Source organism: Psittacula echo, assembly GCF_963264785.1.
Source record: "Psittacula echo genome assembly, chromosome: 2".
In the NCBI taxonomy this organism is placed as follows: Eukaryota; Metazoa; Chordata; class Aves; order Psittaciformes; family Psittacidae; genus Psittacula; species Psittacula echo.
Genome location: NC_137737.1, coordinates 38,998,684 through 39,020,495, shown reverse-complemented (window position 1 = coordinate 39,020,495; position 21,812 = coordinate 38,998,684). Strand labels below are relative to the sequence as shown.

The 21,812-nt window shown below is 37.5% G+C and overlaps 1 pseudogene across 1 annotated transcript; it reads right to left on the bottom strand.

Annotated features, from left to right (window-relative positions):
* Positions 1-9: 9 nt before the first annotated feature.
* On the bottom strand, positions 10-21,483 carry LOC308216909 (macrophage mannose receptor 1-like; annotated as a pseudogene). Its single transcript has 20 exons — positions 21,426-21,483; positions 20,344-20,739; positions 19,012-19,185; positions 17,061-17,217; positions 16,047-16,160; positions 15,428-15,567; positions 14,937-15,118; positions 13,179-13,336; positions 12,897-12,963; positions 10,583-10,708; positions 9,216-9,268; positions 8,670-8,770; positions 6,420-6,556; positions 5,253-5,367; positions 4,683-4,879; positions 4,447-4,522; positions 2,833-3,083; positions 1,864-2,019; positions 562-709; positions 10-115 (listed from the first exon to the last, which is right to left on the bottom strand). The product of its transcript is annotated as a macrophage mannose receptor 1-like (transcript).
* Between the last annotated feature and the right edge of the window lie 329 nt (positions 21,484-21,812).

The following is a 21,812-nucleotide window of genomic DNA, read 5'->3' as shown; positions in this document are numbered from 1 at the left end:
ATTCACATTTCAGTAAAGTCCTATCAAGAAGTCTTCTTCTATATTTCCAAGTGGTTGCACTGTATGGATAAGAAAGTCAAATGCATCCATGTTTTCTACCAAAACCAAGGTAGCACTTGAAAGGCATTAAGAAGGAAGCAGTCATAACTTACATGAGCAAGTACTGGAATGACCTCCTCTTTCAAGTCTGTACAAACAATAACTTTGAAAGCATTTTGCTCACTACCGCATTGGTTTCACCATCTCTTCTTGAGGAGAACAGAGGCCTCAAAGTGCTTAGTGGCTGTGCTTCCCACCACTACCCCCAGGATGGTGCCCCGGAAGCCAGGAGCTGATGGAGAGCTCTACACCTGGGGAGGCTGGAGCCCCTGGGAGGACAGGAGGCTGCACAAAGTCTCTTATGTCAGTTTGTTTTCTTTGTGTCAGATTTAGATTACCATGGTAGGTAAATAAAGTATTTCTTATGATTTTTTTTATATCAATGATTTTACATTTTAATGTGAGTTTTAGATAAACTTTCATAAAACTCTCATCAGTTGACAATGAAGGCTCTCACCTAACCAAGCACACTCAAGGGATGCCAGTGCCAAGCTTGTCCCAGCTGATGCTTCAATGTAGTAGCAACGGCCATGGTGAGGGATGCAAGCTCAGAGGTCAGCTGCTTCAGGACAGTCTCCAGACAGCTGAGCAGGGTCCGTAGGAGCTGTAGCTAAAGAAGCCATATAGTTTGAAATTGGCATTGCATTATGAGTAACCTATGAGTAGGATATGTCTGTAAATAGTCTAACCTAGCTTTAACTTGCTGGACCTCTAATCCTGACTATTCCTATATTGCTTCAGCTCAGACAACGGGAAGAGTCAGGCAATCAACAGTGTAATACATCTTATTTCTCCACTCTCAGGACAAGGAAATAAATGACAGCCTGCAGCATCTAATTAACTGCCTTGTCAGTACTCTGAGGAAATCAGACCCTGAAGCATGATACAGATCTTGAATATGCATTCTCACAACACAGAAAGCTGTTGCAGGCTAACAAAACATTGATTACCATAGTCCCATATTTTATGGCTGCCTGATCTCTATATATTGTCACTTTATACAAGCGAACATGCCTCTGCCAACTTAGTCTCTGTTTCTGATCACGTGTGCAATTCACATCTATCTGTCTTCAGCTTGCACTGCGTATGCAGACAGAACGTACAACTAAGAAGTTTAACTTGGAAGCCACCCTCAAGGGGCAAAATCTATCTTGAATCTCTCATCAGGAAGAGACTACATTATGCAGCCTTAAAACCTCAAGGAGAGAGAACAACACAATTCTATAAAATTCTACAAGAAACCAAGCCTCTGCATATTTCTACAAAGAGTTAAAGTATCATTCGCTTTCCCAAGGCCCTTCTATCTATGTCACAACTGCTTTAGCTCTGGCAACAGTGAATAGGAGTGAAACCTTTGCCTGTATTTCAGCTCAGTGACAGTGAGAACTGGCTCAGTGTGGGAACTTAGCCAGTTGCTGCAGTCCATACAGACAGTGCACATTCCCAGCACTTACAGTACAATCTCATGTGATTTATGCTCACATCTCAAAAAGCAAAATATCTCAAATATAGAGCTTCCACTTATGCAGACAGTTATGACTACCATGAAAGCAGTGCAGCCATATCCATTTGCACAGGAAGCTTTCATGTGCCTGAATTCATCTATCATCCAAAGCAAACCTGCACGTCCTACTGGGAGGTAAGTTGTATCCTGGGGCATACTCCTCTGAGTATTTTAGCCCAAGCCAGAGCAGAGTTTGTAGGATTAGGCAGACTACTGGAATTAAGAATGTGTCTTTAAAATTATTACATTCATTTGCTTACCATCTGATATCTTACAAACTGAAAACTAGCTTTCATTGCAGGATGCTGTTTTCCAAGTACTGTTAATACCTAGATAAACACAAGCCTTTGGTTCCCCTGATGCCCATTCAGGGTACCTGGTTTCCAGCTATCCATCCATTTGTAATAGCTGCCAGTCTGAAATCAGAGTAGTTCTGGTAACAGTTTTTTTGCATAAAAAGCTCTGACACATAAATACAGAGTCCTATGTATGTCCTATCTGAGCTTTTCAGCAAAAAAGCAGCCCTGTGCTACTTTTTTAAACACCATTCACTGTTCTAAGCAATGTCACTGGGTGCTCTGAGTTACACAAGAGCTACATATGAATAGTGTTCAGCAGAGCATTGCTTTCAGCAGGGCTTTCCTGAAGTAACACTAATTTCTACAACATGGCAAGTAACTCAGATGAGACTCATTTAGTAAATCCCATATGAAGAGACGCAATTGCAGAGAATTTCCCTCTGCTCTGCTTTACATAAATTAAAACTGGGAGTTTTTTGACAACTAAAGGTTACTTGACATTTAACAGTCAGAATCTTAAAATATCTCTCTAATACTCATAATAATATTTATTAACATAATAATAGTTATAAGTAGCACTTTATATAATGGAGTTAGACTTTCAGAATGGTTAACAGCTAGTTAACAATAGCTGCACATCCTCGCTTGTGGCTCTCAGTCTGCACCTTTATTTCTTTTTACCATTTTCTAGAGCTTTCCACTTTCATCTCTTGCTACCTACTTAACCTTTTCTGTGATATTTCACTCCATTTGATACATGAAAGACTTTGAATAACTCTAACAGGGCCACTAGAAAACTATGTATGTGCACAGTAAAGCCATTTCAAAGTACAGTTGTTTTAGCACTGTTATGAACTGGGCACTCAGCAGGTCTATGAAGAGGAAGAGACCTCAACAAGCACCTGCACCTCCCATCTGTCCAGCACTTACAATATTGCTGTTAAGACCAGTCCATACAGGGTTTCCATATTTCAGCATCTGGATCCACAGGAAAGAATGGACATAGGCATCCAAAATGCTGGCAAGTTCTGCAGATTTTCTTTGGCAATTTTTTCTGGCCTCTTCCCACTGCATTTAGGATGAGATGATTGAATAGCTACTGTTATCATAATGGGCAAAGGCAAAGGATGGATTTGTTATTGGTACTTGAGACTGGGTAGTAAGTACGGAGGAAAAAATGACTGCATGAATTTACAACATGCCACTCATCTTTAGCATGGAAGCTATCAAAAAATAGCTTAAATCACGACAAGATAAAAGGTCCAATATTAACAATAAGTCAGAAATCTTTATTTAAGATCATGAACAATTTGTGAAAAATAAACAAGTAAATATATAACCACCAAAACCAAAAGCCAAACCAAAAAGGCCCAAAACAAACTTCTTGTAAAACATGAAACAAATTTGTCACTATAAAAAAACAAGCGAAATCCTGCATGCTACTAAGTAGAGAGTGTACTCTCTAGAGGCCTGACTAGTGCAGACTAAGACTTATAAATTGGATATTTGAGTTCCCGTGCTTTAAGATGTTTTGATTAAATCTGGATATCTGAGTATACACCTATTTCAGATCACTGGTAGAGAGGACATAGGCCTAGATGTTTAAGGCATTTACTGTTGTACCGTCTTGTCACACAGCCTGAGACTTTGATGCTTGTTAATTGATCACCACTCCCTGTTCACTCAAAGTTGTTAGCCTATCTGTAGGGGCTGCCTGAACAACTGCCTCTGCGTTTGAGTCAGGCAGTATGTATTTCCTCCTTTGAAATGTGAATGCATTCAGAAGAGCTATAACTGGGATTAAGCAAACTAAAAATGCCACCCTAAAACTATATGTTTGCTGTGCAGGGAGAGGGAGTTCTTACAAGCAAGTTAGCTATGAGAGTGAACAGGCTACAGAAGCTGATTGAAGTGGGGGGAATAGATTTCACTGATGCTGTAATGAAGGTGAAGCATACTGTTATCTGTGCTTTGCCTTCTCTATTCCCATTATATGGCTGGGCAGCAGGGATTTGCATAACTAAAGTTCTCCAGCAGGAAAGTCAACACTCACTACTCAGTTTGGTACCAAAAAAGCAAAAAAAAAAAAAAAAATCAATATTCTTCTATAATAAAGACACAGCCAAAAGGCTGTACATTTCAATAGACATCACATGCATTCAGTTGAAATGTCAAGAGAGAATTAAATGCTCTGCTCAGAGACCGCCAGGTGCGCAGGTAGATCACTGCAAGAGCATGGTTTTGCACTGCATTTAAAGAGGGTGCCTAAAAGCCTCATATTTAATTGAGAAGAAATACATTTCCATCTATTATTCTGTAGTATTATTCATTATTTAAGTACAAAACTGCAATTAAGATAGTAGTTCTCCAACAATTTCTGTAGAAAAAAATTATAATTAAGCCTTAAGACTGATGGAGCTCTGAAAGCCTGGATGCTTAGAATGAGATTCAGAGCTGGAAGAAATCACATCAGATTATATATTCAAGCTTATCTTCCTGAGTTGCTCTTTCTATTTAGGAGACTGGGTTAAACAGACATCTGACATATATAGCCTCTCTCATTGTCACAGGTATCATCTCTTCATTTCCCACCTAACTTCATGATGAAGACACAATCTATCTGAAGGAGAGGGGAAGATACCCAGCAGTTACAAAAGTTAGTCAGGAGGCGGTGAGCTAAAGCACCTATCCTCCTCGTTCAAGCCTGGTGGCAGAGAAAAGGGAGAGGAGGAAAATCATATAGCTGCCTAAAATAAACAGGTTATTTAAATTTTCTGTACCTCCACAGTGGTGCCTGTCAATGTTTCCAAGTCATAATAGTCAAAGTAAAATCGTTTCTATTTTGGTGTACCATTAACCCAGTTGGTGTAGGAAACAGTGCTTCCATCTGTTCAAAGAATTGTGGACTCTTTATTTATATCATTCATCCCAATCCAAACATTAGTTGTGGTATCCTTTAAATGATAGAAGAGAAAAGCTGAAGGGAAGCAAAGATTTATTTTTTTTTTTTTTTATTAAGCAAAGCTTATCATGGCTTACCCAAAACAGGAAAAATGTGCAAAAGCCCAGAACTGAGGCCATATTAAAGTACATTTCCCAGGTGCCCATCAGTTCAGAGGATCTGTGCAACCATGCTCAAAGTAGACTGGAAATTTCATGAAAACTGAGAAACTGCAAGAACTAGAAACACACACTTTTATTCTACATGCAACAATTTAGCTATTGTTTCACACTTTGGAGTTAAAGCATAAATTGACCTGGTTAATAAGCAATTTCATCAGATAATCCTATAACCTATTACAGTTTTAGTGAGAGATTAGTATTTTTTGATTTCACTAGAACATATGTACCTTGCACTTGTTTATTTTGTATGGTAGCCAGGTTTCCTCCCAAATCAATACAAGCATCGCATGCAGCATGCCACGTGAGCTTTCTTGTTATATTTGAAGCAAATATTTTGAAACTCTGGGAAAAAAACAAGTATTTTATTCAAACTAGAAAAGATGGGAACTGCTGTATGTGACTAATATCAATTAGCTACATATAGGATGTATGTTTCTCCAGAAAAAGAAATCAGGGCTAGAATAAGTGACAGAGCTCAAGAGTAGAAAGTATGACTGCCTACCCAGGGAGATACTTAGGCCCCCTCATCACAGAAGGTGTAATTGAGGAGTCTAGTATCATCTGAGCGTATTGTAATGACGTCAAGTACATAATCTCTTTTCACATTTTCTGCCTGCTTCCTGCAATAACAGAGGGATCATTTAATACCAAGTAAAGGTGTCTTTGGGTGACAGAGATCCAGGAAGTCATCCTTACTGTGCCTTCTTCTGCTTCCAATGACTGCAGTTATAAATGTTCGTCCCACCAAAGTATATGAAATAGCCTTTGATGCATTGACCTAACACTCTGAGAATGCAGCTGTAGCCCAGTATATATAAGTAGACAACACAACCTTTGGCAAATGGAGCTTCAGCTGAGATTGGTACAAATTCTTCTATTACAGCAATGAAGACTTCTAGGCCATGTGTGAATGTAAAACTAAACTCAAACCAATTGTAGTCTGACATCATCTTTCTGAACTCAAAGCTTTGAGAACCCTGTACAAGCCAAAGGGATTGCTCAAATACCTTCTCTCTAAACTATTCCATCTAAAGGGCTTTATTTCTGGGGGTTTATTTTGTTTTGTTTTTGAAGACTGACTTTTACAAATTTTGGTTTCTAACATAAATACATGAAACAAGAGATGGGGAGGAGGACGGGTTTTTTTGAACAGTAGCAGTGCAATATTAAACCTGCACAAACTATGTTCTCTGAAACTTGTTCAGTATACATCTATTCCTACTGTATTTCACTGAAAAAGTAAATGTTATAGACACCTTCAAAAAAGCCCATCCATCCAGCCAACATGTTATGACTGGATAATTACTCTCCAAATTTATTTTATAACCACAAACCCCTTAACTTTTACAGTTCCACTGGTTTACACAATTTGCTGGACATATTTGTTGACGTACCTTGTTGTTAAAGAAAAACCAACTTTCTGGACATTCTCCAGGAGGTAACAGAGAAGCAAATGTTGAATTAACAGAACTGTTATGTTTTTCGCATGCAAATTTATTGGAGGAATCACAGTTTATGTCATGCCATAAGCCTAAAAATAATCAGATTGAGTAAGTAAGTCAAGATGGCATAGTATTTGTAACAATTTCTCACTTCTCATTTTGAGTTAGAAAGAAGCTAATCTCTACTGCACAGATCTTGAAAGTGAGTAAGAAAGCCTTGCACTACATTTATGCACTCAACTGTTTTTTACGATCAGAAGATGTTTATGGACTTTAGCTGCTCAGCACTGTTAGTTACTGGGCTATCATCTAGCAATTGAAAAACATAATAAAGGACTAGGAAGAAAGAGCCAGTGACTCTGAAGAAATACTCTCTTCATCAATTAACTTCATGTTCATTCTACTTTCTCCATCCTCCCCTCCCATCCATGAAAGAGTAGGAGAATTATGGGAGGAAAAGCGTGATAAAAAACCAAACCAAACAAAAAAACCCCCTTTATTCTTAGGTGAGGTTTGTTTGTTTGTTTGTTTGGGCTTTTTGGGAGTTGTGCTTTTCTTATTTGTTTGGTTTTTATTTTTTTAGCAGAACACAATGTTCTGTGTTTTATATTTCAGGCTGCAGCTTGATGTGAAGGCAAAGTAACCATGGCAGCTTTGAATGAGCCATTTGAAGCTCTAATAGTAACACAGCTGTAGCCACTAGTGCTTAATTTGAACTGCCTTACCCTTATCCAGGGCTCTCCACAGTGTGTGTACCTGTTTACGATTTGTTCAAGCTATGGCATCATCACATTGCAGGCAGCAGAGGAAATATACCAGCAAGTAAATTTGAAATGAAATTGGATCAGAAATAGATGATATCAGAAATACTGGATCAAGATAAAGGCACAATGTAGTGTTGAAACACACTTTATGAAATATGTACCACGTTCTGGGGGCAAATTTCTCAAGTTAATATAATCTTATCTAGGGATTCAGGTTGCAGATTAAGATACCTCATTTCAGTTGTCAAGATATACATTAGGCTTCTAAGCTACTATTATAGTCAATAAAGAGCTAGGGCAGGATTTATTCATCTAAACAAAGGTACTTAGTACCATTTGAGAGGCTATGCAAGGTACCTGCAGAGAACTGACAGATATGGCATTGTTTCTGTGGGAAGCTTTCAGTCAGGTGGCTCAACTCTAGGGCATCACAGATGTCTACAGTCACCTACATATAGGCAATTGAATACTGCACTGAAGTAAACCAATTGTTTTTTGGGCAGTGCTGGGTCTACAGATGAGATCTCCATGTGACCATAATGAGACTTCAGAGGTCTAGCTTACTTTAGCTACATTTTGTTGTCAACTCAAGCTTGATGCTTCCCTTATGGTCCAACACAGCTTCCCACATGTAAACTTTTGGCATCATTTGAGACAAGCTCAGGAATGCTGAGCCATGTGTGCAGAGCTGGTAGATATGACAGGGACCAGTGGGATAACTGTCGCTTTCTGTATCAATAACCAATAACCAATAAGAAGGAGGGATGCATCTCAATCAGACCAGATGCCTGTGTTTAGAAAAGTGAACCTTGTTGGTGTCTCCATATAAAGGCAGAACATCAGGTGGGACTGAGTGAATTCTCTGTAAAACATAAATGGAGAGATTGATTTCATTACACATATGTTATTGAACCTCATTAGCCTCAGCTAAGTTACAGAAATACTACCAAGAGAAAAAAATAGCTCCAGGATTTGCAAGATAATTGCATTGAAGAGTAATTACAAACGTGAAAGAGTCTTAGGTCATTAGATGTATTTGTCTTTCTCCTTTCCTCTTTGGCTTGTACCTTTAATCCCCCTGTTTCATTTAGCTGTCATAAATGTTTCTTAAGTTCATAGGAGTGAAGACAGAGCCCACTCAACCTCTTACTTAGAGAGAGTGAAAAGCCCTAAAAAAGGGGGATATATCAATCTTAAATATCCAGAGACATCTGCATTATATTAAACATAGTACTAAAATCACCCAATTCTAAGGACAGAGATTCTTCCATGACTGGTATTTACATCAGTTACTGCAACTTCTTGGCTTGTCACTGTAAAGAAATTGCAGAAAACAACCATAAAAGATTGTGTGACAGCTGACAGTAGAAGCTCAACAGCATCAGTTATAATCGAAACAGAGACAAGTAAAATCTAATAGTTTAGTCTTGTTACTTACCTTGCTCTGAGAGCATTACCACACAATTTTCCTCATTATTTGTAAAGCTGGGTTCATTAGGCGCCCAAGCCGCATAGGTTACTGGAGTTCCATCTATCCAGCTTAAAGAAAAAATATACAAGTAGTTATTAATACACTTCAATTAGGATTCTCATCTCACAATTAACATCTCACAATTAAAGCTCAACTTTATGGTATGGGGCGTGGTTTAACTGTGTGTGTTTATAGGTATGAAATCCAGCATAGTAAAGTATCACTCCAATTTATGGGGAAATCTTTGACAGAAAATTGTGAAAATGCATATGAACCGTACAGCTGCCAAGCTTCTCTTTGGGTGTTTACTCAAGAAAAAAATGTTCTTTTTGTATTTCTTTTTGGGGAAAACTAATACACTTTAGAATATTATAGGACTATTTTGTTCTGCTTTGCACTTGTTATGTAGGACTGCCTTCAGTCCTTGAAAACAACACATTTAGTACCTCCAGCTACATAAAATACTGGGTTTGCTTCTACATGTTCAGAGCTGCAGGGATCATCTTTGCTTACCTAAACTTTTGTCAAGACTCACTTTTAGACCAGTGAAACATCCTTCTGATGAACTCCAGAATTCAATTATATTTTCAATGATAAAATAACTTCTCAAAACTTTTACGGAAACTAATGTTTGACAGGATAATAGGAAATGTCATTAGTTGTGTTAAAAAAAAAGGAATAGAGAGCAGAAGTAAAGAAAGGGTAATAAGAAGGGGAATCCTGCAGGGACATTTCAGACCTCTGTGGATATTTATGTGGCCTCAAGAAATATGACTCATCAAATTCATAGAAATAAATAAATTTAGATTACAGGTCTGAGCTCCAGTTATGAAAAACCCTGAGCCATCACTTACTGGGGGAATGCACAAGTATATTGGGAAATATGCTTTGCTGTTTGATTAGCTCTTAAGATGCTTCCAGCCACTGCCAAGGACAGGATACAAGATCTGATATGATGAATTTTTATGTTCTACGTTATGTGTTCATATTATTATACGGAAAAGAAAGTTTATTTGAGTGCTGTGCAGTTCCTAAAGAGATACAGATAATTTCTATGTATTCAAATGTGTTGCTAGGATTTTAGTCGTTGCCATGATTATAAACATGATAATAAGGGTTAGTGTTTTCTTTGATGAGGATACCAGTAAAGACCCCAAAACATCTTAAGCAAGCAAATTAAAAGAAAAATTAAAATATTCACTGGAGAGCCATCACTCCGGGCAAATCCTTCATCTGGATTCAAGGAAAATAAACCAATCCAAAATGTCTGAGAGCTACAGTGACTGTCACTAACAGAAATTACAAAGCAGAGCATCAAAAAAAAAAAATACAGAAGCACATTGTTAAACTTTCTGGAGCACATTGCGAAGTTCAGTGAAGTTGCAATAATTACCACATTACCTTTGGTGAAAGGCATACAGATACATATGTTCTTCATAGAAATATCTCATATTTCTGTGACTCAATGGCAATGGCTTAATTATTAGACTTAGTAGTAGTATTGAATCTGTATTTCCTCTATATTCTGTTTTCTTAGGAATGGCCTTCACAGATTCAGAAAATGGTCTCAGCATAGACTGCTTCAGGGTGAGTCAAAAGTAAATCTACTGGTCATGTTTTCTACCTTACTAAAAATATCACCCCCTACAATTCCATCTACCTAGTAATAATGATATCAGATTTTTTTAAATTTCCTGTATATAAAAAACTCTTTACATGAAACAGTTAAAAACATTCATGAGTAGATAAGATTTCTAAGCATCACAGTTTTTTTGCTTTTGAGAAATCCTTATGTTTCAGATATCATTTAAGAGCATTCATAATAGCTCATATGAAATCTCTCTTAAACCTGGTAAGATAAACACACAGCAGATACTCACTATACTGCTCCTCTTAGTAACAGTATCTCATCTCTACTGTTAATGGTGGCCAGATCCCTCCTATATGTCTACAAAACTCTCAGGCTTCAAGCCATGATTTCTTTTTATATCTCATCTGTAAAAACTCTATGGAGAAATTACTTTAGGACAAGGGGTAACGGGTTAAAACTTAAACAAGGGAAGTTTAGATTGGATATAAGGAAGAAATTCTTTACTGTGAGGGTGATGAGGCACTGGAATGGGTTTCCCAAGGAAGCTGTGAATGCTCCATCCCTGGCAGTGTTCAAGGCCAGGTCCCTGCCCATGGCAGGGGGTTTGGAACTAGATGATCTTAAGGTCCTTTCCAATCCTAACTATTCTATGATTCAACAGTGAAAACAAGTGTTTTCAAGTGAGGACCTCTTTTCTACTTACATTAAAAGTGTTTCATATCCAGTACCATAACCTTGGTCACTAGTGATTTTCAAACAGATGGAAACAAAACCCTCTGTGCCTGCATACAGCAGGCATGGAAACCTTGACAGAGACATGATGAAGCTTATCCTGTGTCATTTTTGTAATTTTAATATATTCTCTCAGAGGGAACCAGAGGTGTATACATCACATAAGATACAGTCAAATACGCATAATGAACTTACACAATGGCTTATTTGTGGTTTTTCTACATTTCCTAGGTATTCTTAATATTTTTGTTTGCTTTTAGATTCCTGCTTGTTGGAGACCTGATGTTTTAATGGACATGTCTGTCATGGTGCCAGGAACTGACTTGTGAAATGAAATGGTCAGCTATAAGTCCATCGAAAAGGTTAACCTGCCATTTTACCAGTCATGTTTGGTAATTTATTCTAATGAGGTTACCCTGTGTTTTCTCACAGGCACAACTTCATTATCAGAAATAATTTCATATCATCAGCAAATCTATTCACCTCACTATTTCACCTTTTCCGCATCGTCTGTAAATATGTTGAACAGTGTAGGTTTTGGCACAGATCATTATGGGACACCCTTATAGTGAACACACTTACATGGTGAACTCTTCTACAGTAAAAAACAGCAACCATTAAAAAAAATAAAAAAAAAAATAATAAAAGAAACCCCAAACCACAAAAAAAAAAAAAAATCACACCTTCTATCCCCTGCTTTTTGATCATAATTTTTATTCAAGAGCTTTCCTGTGTCAGATTAGCTTCAAGGCTTTTGGTAACTGAGATAGACCACACAAACTGTCTATCCCTTACTTGTATGCTTTTGGCTCCTGTGGGGAGCTGCAGGAGATCCCTAAGCATGACCTCCCTTTGCACAAGCAATTTTCTGTCTCTTTCTCACTATATCTTCTTTGTTCTATTCTTTAGTACAGGTTCTGCTAATTTACCAGTGACTCATTGTTCTGTATTTTGCCACATCTCCCTGGAACCATTTTAAATGTTGACACCAAATTTGCTTTTTTTTCATCCTTTATCTGTTAAGGCAGTTTTAGCAGGTACTCACACATCAAAGTGAACAGTTTGCTTAATGTAACCTTTACAGCGCATGGATGCCTCTGCAGCTGTGCTTAGTCCTGACTTACTATTCTTCAAGTCATCTATTTGTTCCATAATCTAGTCTCCTGGTATTTCAGCTTGAAATAGACTCTCTAATCATACCCTCACAAAGAAACTTTCCAGCACAAAAGCCATTTTCTTTGTCAGTGAGCACGGAGGCAAGGAAACTAATTTTTCTTTACTGTTCCAGACTGATCTGAGCTCTAGCTTTATACTTTGATCATCTGCTGGCACCATAGATTCCCTGGCAAGCTGTCCTCTCTTGGCATTTACAGAAGTTTAATTTTTCTATGTCTTCTGAATTTTTTATTGCTTTTATTTTATTTTACATTTTATAACCTTACTGAAGATTTTTGATAAAGTTTTCAGACAAATCACGAGAAGGGACATTGTATATCTTGGGGAGAGCAGATTCCTTCATGGCATTTTGAAATCTTGTTTTCTGTGCTTCTGCACAGCATGATTTTGTGAATGTAGTTCTCTTAGCATCACAAGAAATAGTGACATGATCATCTTCGATACTGTTCTTTTCATTCTAACTTAAAATCCTTATTTTACAGTTGCCATTTCAGACTCTTCTCCAAGATTATTAACTTTTCTACCAGAGGGATGAGTGTGGAATAGACTCATGACCTGCCAGTAATTCTTGTTTATCTCTTCATGAATACTGCCAGTTCTTGTAAAATAGAATGCAAGCTTAAAGTGTAAAATTCAGAAGACATTGTCAACACAAATCCAAATAGGGATGACGACCTCAGTCAGAGATCACCTACCATCCACTGTCACGGAACCGACCGGGCATTGAAACAGATTTCTTTTTACCTTATCCAGTTCCCTTGGCTGATAACAAAAAAAAAATATATGTTCACATTCAGTGATATATTAGACTGAGTTATAATAGTACAGCTACAGTTGGTAGTGATAAGAAGGGATGATGATAAGGGGAGAATGTACTCAAACTACATTCAGAGATCTGTTTTATAGCCCTAGTAATTTCATTGGTGACTTTCAGTTAGTTTCAATATTGAACTAAAATTTGTATTAAATAATATTACCCAGCCCTCGATCAGTACACAATCTCCTGGCCTGTTGTTTCAGGTGGATGGCTCTTCCAGGTGCCATTTTGTGTATGCCACTGGTGTACCATCACTCCATTCAAAATGCATTTGAACTTTATGATCATTCAGCCCAATCCATAGCTTGTCTGTAGACTCTGACACATGGAAACACTGAATTAGAAGACCTCTTTATGCCATTGCATCCTTTTCACAGCACCTTCAAGCTCTGGAACATATAATTCCTTTCATAAACTTATGAAACAAAATTTAGTGTTGCATGATCATTTTGAACACAAAGATATTAAAATATACTTTGGAAAATTAGAATGTAGTAAAAGCCCTGCACTTCATTGAGAATTTTTACTTCTCTTCCTCATAGCAGTGGGAAAAGAGTCAATTACCAGCCCAACGTTCATACACTATGTTGGTATGATAGAACTACTTTTTAGGTTTTGTTGCAATGGTCAGGTTTTAAAATACTGGGTTTATGTAACTTGAAGCATGAATGGGTTTAAAGCTTCTTTCAAGAAAATGAAAAAAGCAGAGAAAGCCCCTAAGACCACACCCACCAGCTCTAGATCAATTGTTTAGGCAATAAGTAACATCAGAGGTTTGACAGCGTCCAAAACTTTGCAGGGGAAGGCTGTCAGCAACCACATCTAACTTTGAAGCTGGCTGTACTCCAAGCTGAGACTGGAGTAATGACACCCAAGGTTCCTTCTGGCCTAAACCAGTGTATGATCCTATGGCTTTAGGCATTCTTAACAAAAGGAAAGCAAGAAAAATTAAAGGTAAATTTAGGCATTTAGGCATAAATTTAGGCATAAATTTCACAAAAATGAGAAAGAAAGATACAGAAGGATGCTCACAAACTCTTCAGTAGTCACAAAACTATTGTATGATACCAGAATCAAAAAGTATAAGAAACAAAAATATCTCCTTGTATGGCTAGACACCAAGCAGGAAAAATTACCCTTTCTGAGTAAAATTTTTTTCTGCCTTGAATATCTTCCACTTTTTCAACAGTTTATAAGGTATTTCACTACCGTAATCATAGAAAAAGGCAAAGAGTTAACAGGGGCAAAAAGTAGCAACAGGTCTACAGACTCCTCATGTTTCTGCCAGGGATATTAAAAAGACCATGGCAACACTACACTGACACGTTAGATCCAGTGACCTGAGTACTATTCTTTAGGCAGCCCAGGCAATTCCATAGCTTACTACGTGGAAACCACATTGGCTAGCTTTGCGTATCATTTCCATCTGGCAGTGCAGAGAGCTAAACTTTTCTTTAGTAGGTTTCTTCCGTCACTTCTTCCATTATGCAAAGACCTGTGAGTTTGCTGATCTGGCTGCTGGTTGACCACAAGATGCAGAGAATGACTTAAAGCCATGTTGTAAGTTCCCTGAATGCACAGAAAGATGTACAGATACGTGGTTTTTCCATAAAAAGCATTCTTTCAAAGTGAAAGTTATATTTCACAATCCTTTCACTAAGAAACCTTCTCACTGAGATGACTGATGTCCTTCTACCCTCATGCAAAGCAAAGCACAAGTCAAGACAGTTGAGTAAGTCTGCAAATTGCAGCACAGAAGGCAGCATCTGCTTTAAATCTGAAAGTGTTGCACCAGCCTAGCACCACTGGACCTCTGCTTCATGCATGCATTTCATGTTAGTACAATTGCTGCATCTCAATTCAGCTAACTGGTCCTTCTTATATGCAAAGGCAAAAGCCCTGCCATGGAAACACTCACTGTACCCAAGCCGAGACACCATAAGGCTGTGCTCCTAAGGCTTTGGGTGTTGGCCAGGTGACTCCCTTCCTTCTGACAAGAGGCCGAAGCTTCTTCCCATCCTTTGGTCTCCCTGAAGATCTTATAACAGTGATCTATATACAGTACTCATCCATCTGGACAACTAATAGGCCCAATGTCACCTTGGGACAAATATCATCATTTTAGAGGAGTTCAAATGCCATGCAAGGAATATGACATTGAAAATAATTTCACATATTCTGTGCAGAAGTTCTAAATGAAGAATTCTCTTTGAAAATTCTCATTATAAGGAAATAATGGATCTAAAACATAGTAAACATAGGTATGAGTCTAGGTTGTAAAAAGCAAACCAGACACAAGAGAAATAGCTTATATTTCTAGTAAACTTCTGTTGCTCATCCATGTCAACATGAATGCCAAGCATTTCACATAATGGCTTCTACTTTAATTATCAACATATATAAACTTACCTGAGGGAACCAAGGTAAAATTTCTTTTTTTTTTAAAAATGTAACCAGCTTCTGATCACATTCCCAATTTTCCCATTTAGCTTTTGTTTCAGGATTTAAAACCATGCAGAGTTTTTCAGATTCTGGAGAAGGGCTTCTTTCTGGAAAGGTACAGGTGAAAGAAGTGAACTCTTATGAAAAGCAAATAGACCTCTAAGCTCAAAGATGCACAAGAGGAGATCACTCCTGGCTGAAGTGAGAGCACCAGAGATCATGTCTTTCCCAGCTTTAGAAAGAACTGAGGTAGCTCTCTAGTAGTGGGCATGTTTGCAAGAAATGTAATATCACTTAAGTGGATATGAACATGTAACCCCCTCATAGTTTTATTGTTAGAAACAAGAAATGGAAGACAGTATAGCTTGGGAAAGGCAGTATTGCCTTCAGAGCTAAAATAGTTTCAAAGTACATACAAGTTTCTGGCTTATATCTCTATAGAAAATAAAACTTTTTCTAAAGCTAAAGCAAGAAAAGCTAAAATCCATATCTCATGGCATATCTATCTAATAACAGAATTTAAAACAGTATTTAAGGTATGTATTTTTTTTTTTATTTTGAAATAGAGAATCAAAGTCATAGCTACCTGAAGCCCAGTTTAAGTACTGGAGAGGGCTGCCTCCAATCCACTCTCATCCACTCCCCAAGTCCAGTCTGTTGAGTCCAATCCATAGTGCAGGATCTGTACCTTCTGTTAACTCTATGTAACCAAAAGAAGATAAATGATTTTATAAATCACTTTCTTATTAGCAGTATCACTAATAATGTCTCTAGGAAGACTCGCAATTCTTAAATAGCTAACTGTACATGCCTCTAGATACTGAGATACCTGAAATATTGAAATATATCAAAGTTTTGATTACTGTAAAAAACAAGCAAACAAAAAAATCCTGTTTTATTCTATCACCTAATGCAAATGAGCACAGATAAGATCCTACAAAGTATATAAAAAATAAAAGTGTTTTTGTAGAATAGGGTAAATTCTTTACAACATTGGATTTATTTTGTACAGTGTAAGTATAAACAATAAAGCTTTTAGAAGTTAAATTTATCATTAAAAACAACAACAGAAAGTTTCTTCCATACTGTTTCTCCAGCAATACATGGGTAGGCAGAGCCATGATTTGGGAACTATGAATATATGATATGTTTCAATTTGTCAAATGAATGAAAAACAATCAGATATCAAACTTCATTTGGCACAAACACCTCTTTCTTTGGGCACAAAGATATCTCTTATTTCTCATTTTCAATTTTAAAGCTTCCTTTTGACCAAAAAAATGAAACTTCCGTTTACTTTTCAGACCTTTTTTTCCTCAAAATAAAAAAAAAAAACAAACCCACAGCAAAAAAACCCTCAAAGTTTTAATAGAACATTTTTAAACAGGAAGTCAAAGTTACACTTGCAGGGTACTGGAACGCTTTGGATTCTGTTTAAACTTGACAGTGATTTTGATATTAACGTGTAAATATTTTGTTTGCTTACTCATGCTTATTTAGGTCCATGGACATTAGCCAAAACCATACTAAGTAGTCTTTAGCTGTGATGATAGACTGAACAGATCCTGAACGTAAGTCAGGGTTTCCTTCAATTCCTTACCTTTAAGGTATATCTGTTCATGAATGTCTGCGATGCTCAATAATTCTGCATTTTGCTGCTGACAGCTCTTCCTTGCTTGGTGCCACATAAGAGCTGATTCAGTTTATTTGGTAGTGGACATTTGTTATTAGATCTGTAGTCCAGCAGGTGTCTTTATCTGTGGAGAAAATAGTTATTTTGGGGATGATAGTGACTCCCCCACAGAAACAAATGAGCCACAGGTTCTTGTTATGCACGGATTTCTGATTAAAAATCACCTGCACTGTTCTTTCAAGAGCACCAAAACTGTTACAAGCAGGATCGGGAAGGATGAAGTTAAGGTCTGTAAACCGACAGATAGAGCTGTCAATATTGCCTCCTGTTCCATGAAGATGCATAATTCAGAAATTACTAGAAGAGCAGCAAACACATAGAAAAATGTGTGGCATGGACTGCAGTGGCAGAAATCTGAAGGGAAATCAATAAAAAGACATTCAACATCTCCTCCTTTTCTTTCTGGACAGCAGTTCCCACTGAAAGCTGTGAGAACCAGCTCTAGCCCTGAATTTAGTATCATAGAATCATAGAATAGTTAGGGTTGGAAAGGACCTTGAGATCATCTAGTTCCAACCCCCCTGCCATAGAAACAGTTCTTAGACAAATCCCCACCTTCCAAACTGCTTCTGCATGTGCCTATCACACAGCTTCAGAACACGTGCACTACAATGGTGCTGAGCTGGGTTGTACCCCTCTTCCAATTACCTTTGCATCTTTGATCTGTTGAAGAACTATCTATACACACTCAATCAAGCACAATACAGAATGGAATCAGATTATTATTCCCAAAAGACTGTATGAAGTTGAATTGGAAAAAAGAACTGAGAGCTGGGACTGACTTTCAAAAGCTTTGAAAATTATTCATTGACCCTATGTCATCACATGCCTTTTGGGCTTAGCGCCCTAGATGTCTTTGTAGGGACTTGGAAAGCATATTTGACTATGGATTTGAACCACATCAAAACCACATTTTGAATCAACTGGAGTAAAGGGGAGTTTCAACAGTAAAAGACATAATGCTTAACAGGAGCAATGGGGAGGATCATAGGGTAAAGCTCAAAAGTGTTAGGACAAGCCTTCAACACCTTGAATGCAAAGCTTTCTTGTCAAGAACAAGTCTATAAGGGGAGATGGAGAGGGAAGTGACCCCAGATTTCAGATTTGTCTAAGAACTGTTTTGATACTAAATTCAGGGCTAGAGCTGGTTCTCACAGCTTTCAGTGGGAACTGCTGTCCAGAAAGAAAAGGAGATATTGCATGTCTTTTTATTGATAGGAAGATTTCAGAAAGTGATTGAAGTTGTAGAGAAATTCCAGGGGTGGAGCTATGGAGTTAACTGTCAGAATGGAGTGGAAGGACTGCTTCCCTGGAAACATGAATAGGACTTAATACCATGGATAAAAGGACATATTTCACTTAAAAAAAAAAAAAAAAAAACAAACAAAAAAAAAAACAACACAAAAAAAAAAAAACAAACAAAAAAACAAAAAAACCAACCAAACCAAAATCATACAAGAATCATGAAGACTGAAATGTTAACTTCATCATTAATCTTCCCACTTCATTAATTTCTGTGCCCACATCCATTACAGCAGGTGTCCTCAGAAAAGAATTGTACAATGGTGACAGCACACATCCTGGCTGGAAAACAGCAAGGAGCTCAAAATTATCATGCTGCTTATCAGCACTCCCACAATTAGTGGGAGTGCATGCTGTTTTACTCTTCAATCATACTTTTCACCACATCTTAATGACACATTTTATGTCCTTGAGTAGCAAGCTTCAGAATGTAGCAATACATCATATACTAAAATACATTATTGTAAAATATGTGCTATTATAAACATTCATATTCTGCTAGTGCTGTTTTGACAATACCACCCAGAGGCAAGCTACAGGGGAACAGTGAACTTACCTTTTGACAGGCAAAATCCGTATCGCTGGTCTGTGTCATAGTTTGCAGTGGTTGCACACCATAGCCAGCCATCTGACAAGCCAGCCTCTGTGTACTTGGCATACGACTGCTTGTTGTACATGAAAGGGAATACACACAGTGCACGAAAAGCATTTCCAAGCAGTGTAAAGGTCTCTGAGAAGACAAAATGCACATTATGGAAAATAATAAATGGATGTAAACTGAAAAATGTGAAGCCTATTCTTAATGGCTGAATTGCATCTCAAAGTACTTTCCATGTTACCTTTCTTAGAACAAAATTAATTTTAACACTTTCTCAGACTTAAGCTGCTGACATATGTTTTAAAACAGCACTATTCTGAGGTAATATTTCATAGATGTGGTCTACAACTAGATTTTTGTTCTGACCAAGATGCTTTTACAAACTTAAGGCTCCAGAGCTCTACCATAAGGTATTGTAAACAGTGTTAAGATTTACATATAATGTGTAAGAGGAGGAACTAATATTTAGAAGTTCTACTTCGTGGAAAAAGTAAACATCAGATTAGATAATTCATCTCCAGTTTTATTCCAGTGAATATTTAAGTATCTCACATACAGTGGAGCAGCTCCCACATGCAAGGTTCAGAGTTTAATACTTCAACTATCCTGTGAGGTGGTTTTTAGAAAATTCATTCTAGATGTGGAAAGGCCATTCAGAACAATCAGACTTCAGCTAATCACAAAGGGATTAATGCATTAATTATTTATTATTAATGCAATAACAATTGCATTGTTAATTACAATCATTCCATGGGCATCCTCATCTGCTGAGTCACAAAAGCCATGCTTCCTCTGCCTACGCTGGTACTTCCAGCTCTTTCTCAGCCCACTCATAATGTGTTTCTTGAGGATGTAATTTCATTTCCGTGTTGCTGTAGAAGAAATTTATCGGTGTTTATACTCTTTATTAACAACGTAGTAACACAGTATGGTAAGCAACAGTGACTTTAGAGAATACTTACATATAGTATCAAAGCAGGTATATCTGTATACACTTACATATTTAGAGAATACAGAGAAAGCATATGAAGTATATGTAATACTTTTAATACTAATATCCCATAATTAATATACTGAAATAGTGTATATATAATATATATAAAATATATATGCAATACATACTTGGCCATAAATATAACATTAAATTCAAGGCTAAATACCTCAGTACACTGATTTTTTAAAACTCTGAAGGTTACTGAAGGAATCAGAATAGTCAGAGCCAAAGATCCAAAACACTCTAATACTCACAAAGAAACTGGTGCAAAAGGTGAAAGAATCAATTTTCTGTACCTTCATATCCCCAGGAACATAAAACATCCATGGCCCCAAAGATCTTCCACTTCCTCTTTTCACTTAGCCCCTTCTTTAACAAAACATTATCATGTTCTTCATCACCAGGACTGAAAAAAATCTTCTCCTTGGATTGCAAGGAAGCTTTCATTTCTGCATTCCTACCACTGGAGCTCACTTGTTCGGTTACATGGGTACAGGGCAGAGCCTAACCTTCTTTCAACAGCACCCCTAGGCATAGGTTCAGCCTCACACTCATAAGCTGATGATCAGTGATCCACCTGAATTTTTGTGATTCATTGTCTTGATTGCAAGTGGCAGTTCTAACAGACTGTGCAACAAATGCCTGAAGACAGGCCTTGTTGTCTTTATTATATATTAAAAAGATTTCAATGTCTGTAAAACAAGAAAAATACATAGTAAATGGTTAATATAGAAGATATGTATAGTGGAAATACGCCATGATTCTATCTCCCATTCACATGAACAAGGAGTAATAGCATTCATATCAGATAAAAACAGATGGTTTTGAACAGTCCAGTGTAACATCAATTTTGTTTCACAATTTACTTCATCTACTTTATCAATGACAGTGAATTCAGTGAGTCTGTTCAAAACCATGAATGAAAACAATCCTCTTTATAAGCGCTAAGTCTCCCTGGTTTCCACAGCCATCATCTGTGAACATCTTCATTTCCTACAAAGAATTCCACATTTCACCACTTCTGAAGATTTTCCTGCCCGACTTTGCTACCATTACCCAGACACCAACAGCTAAAAAATCAGAACACACATTTAAACATATCTCATTATTTTTTTCAGTCTGATCTTTTTGGGTTTTGGAAATGATTGCGCCACTGTACCTGGATAAAGCCATTAAGAATTCAGTCTTTTCTTCCTTGTTTATCCATTTCTTTTTCTTCCTGTTAGATCCTGCCATTAAGAAGTTCCCCATCCATATGTTCCAAACTAATAATATACATATAGGCACTGCCACAGAACCAAAAATCACCCAGAAATGTCAGAGGACATCGAAGCACTTTCACAGGCAGCTTCATAAGAGACAAACTGGAGGTACTAACCCGCCAGCTGCAAAGCACTGTGAACAAGAGCAAGAACAAGCAAGAGCTCAGAGAACATAACTGCAAATGCTGTTTCCTTTACTTCCCTTCACCAAAAGCTGGATGATGAGAACTGCTGGCAATAAAGTGCTGCTGAAGAGTGGACAGTAACCAGTCCTCCTCAGTTTTGAAGGCTGGGCGGATAGATAGAAAGCTCTGAGTGCTAAAAAAGGAAATATTGTCACATGCCACATTTCCAAAAACACCAACACAAAGCACAAAGTTTGCCTTCAAATCTCACTGAGAACCGCGCTGCCTTAGGATAGCAGGTATTACACACAGTTATATCTCAATACTTTCCAGCCATCTCTGCTAACGAGACATCTGGAAGGCTCGTGGGATCAAAGC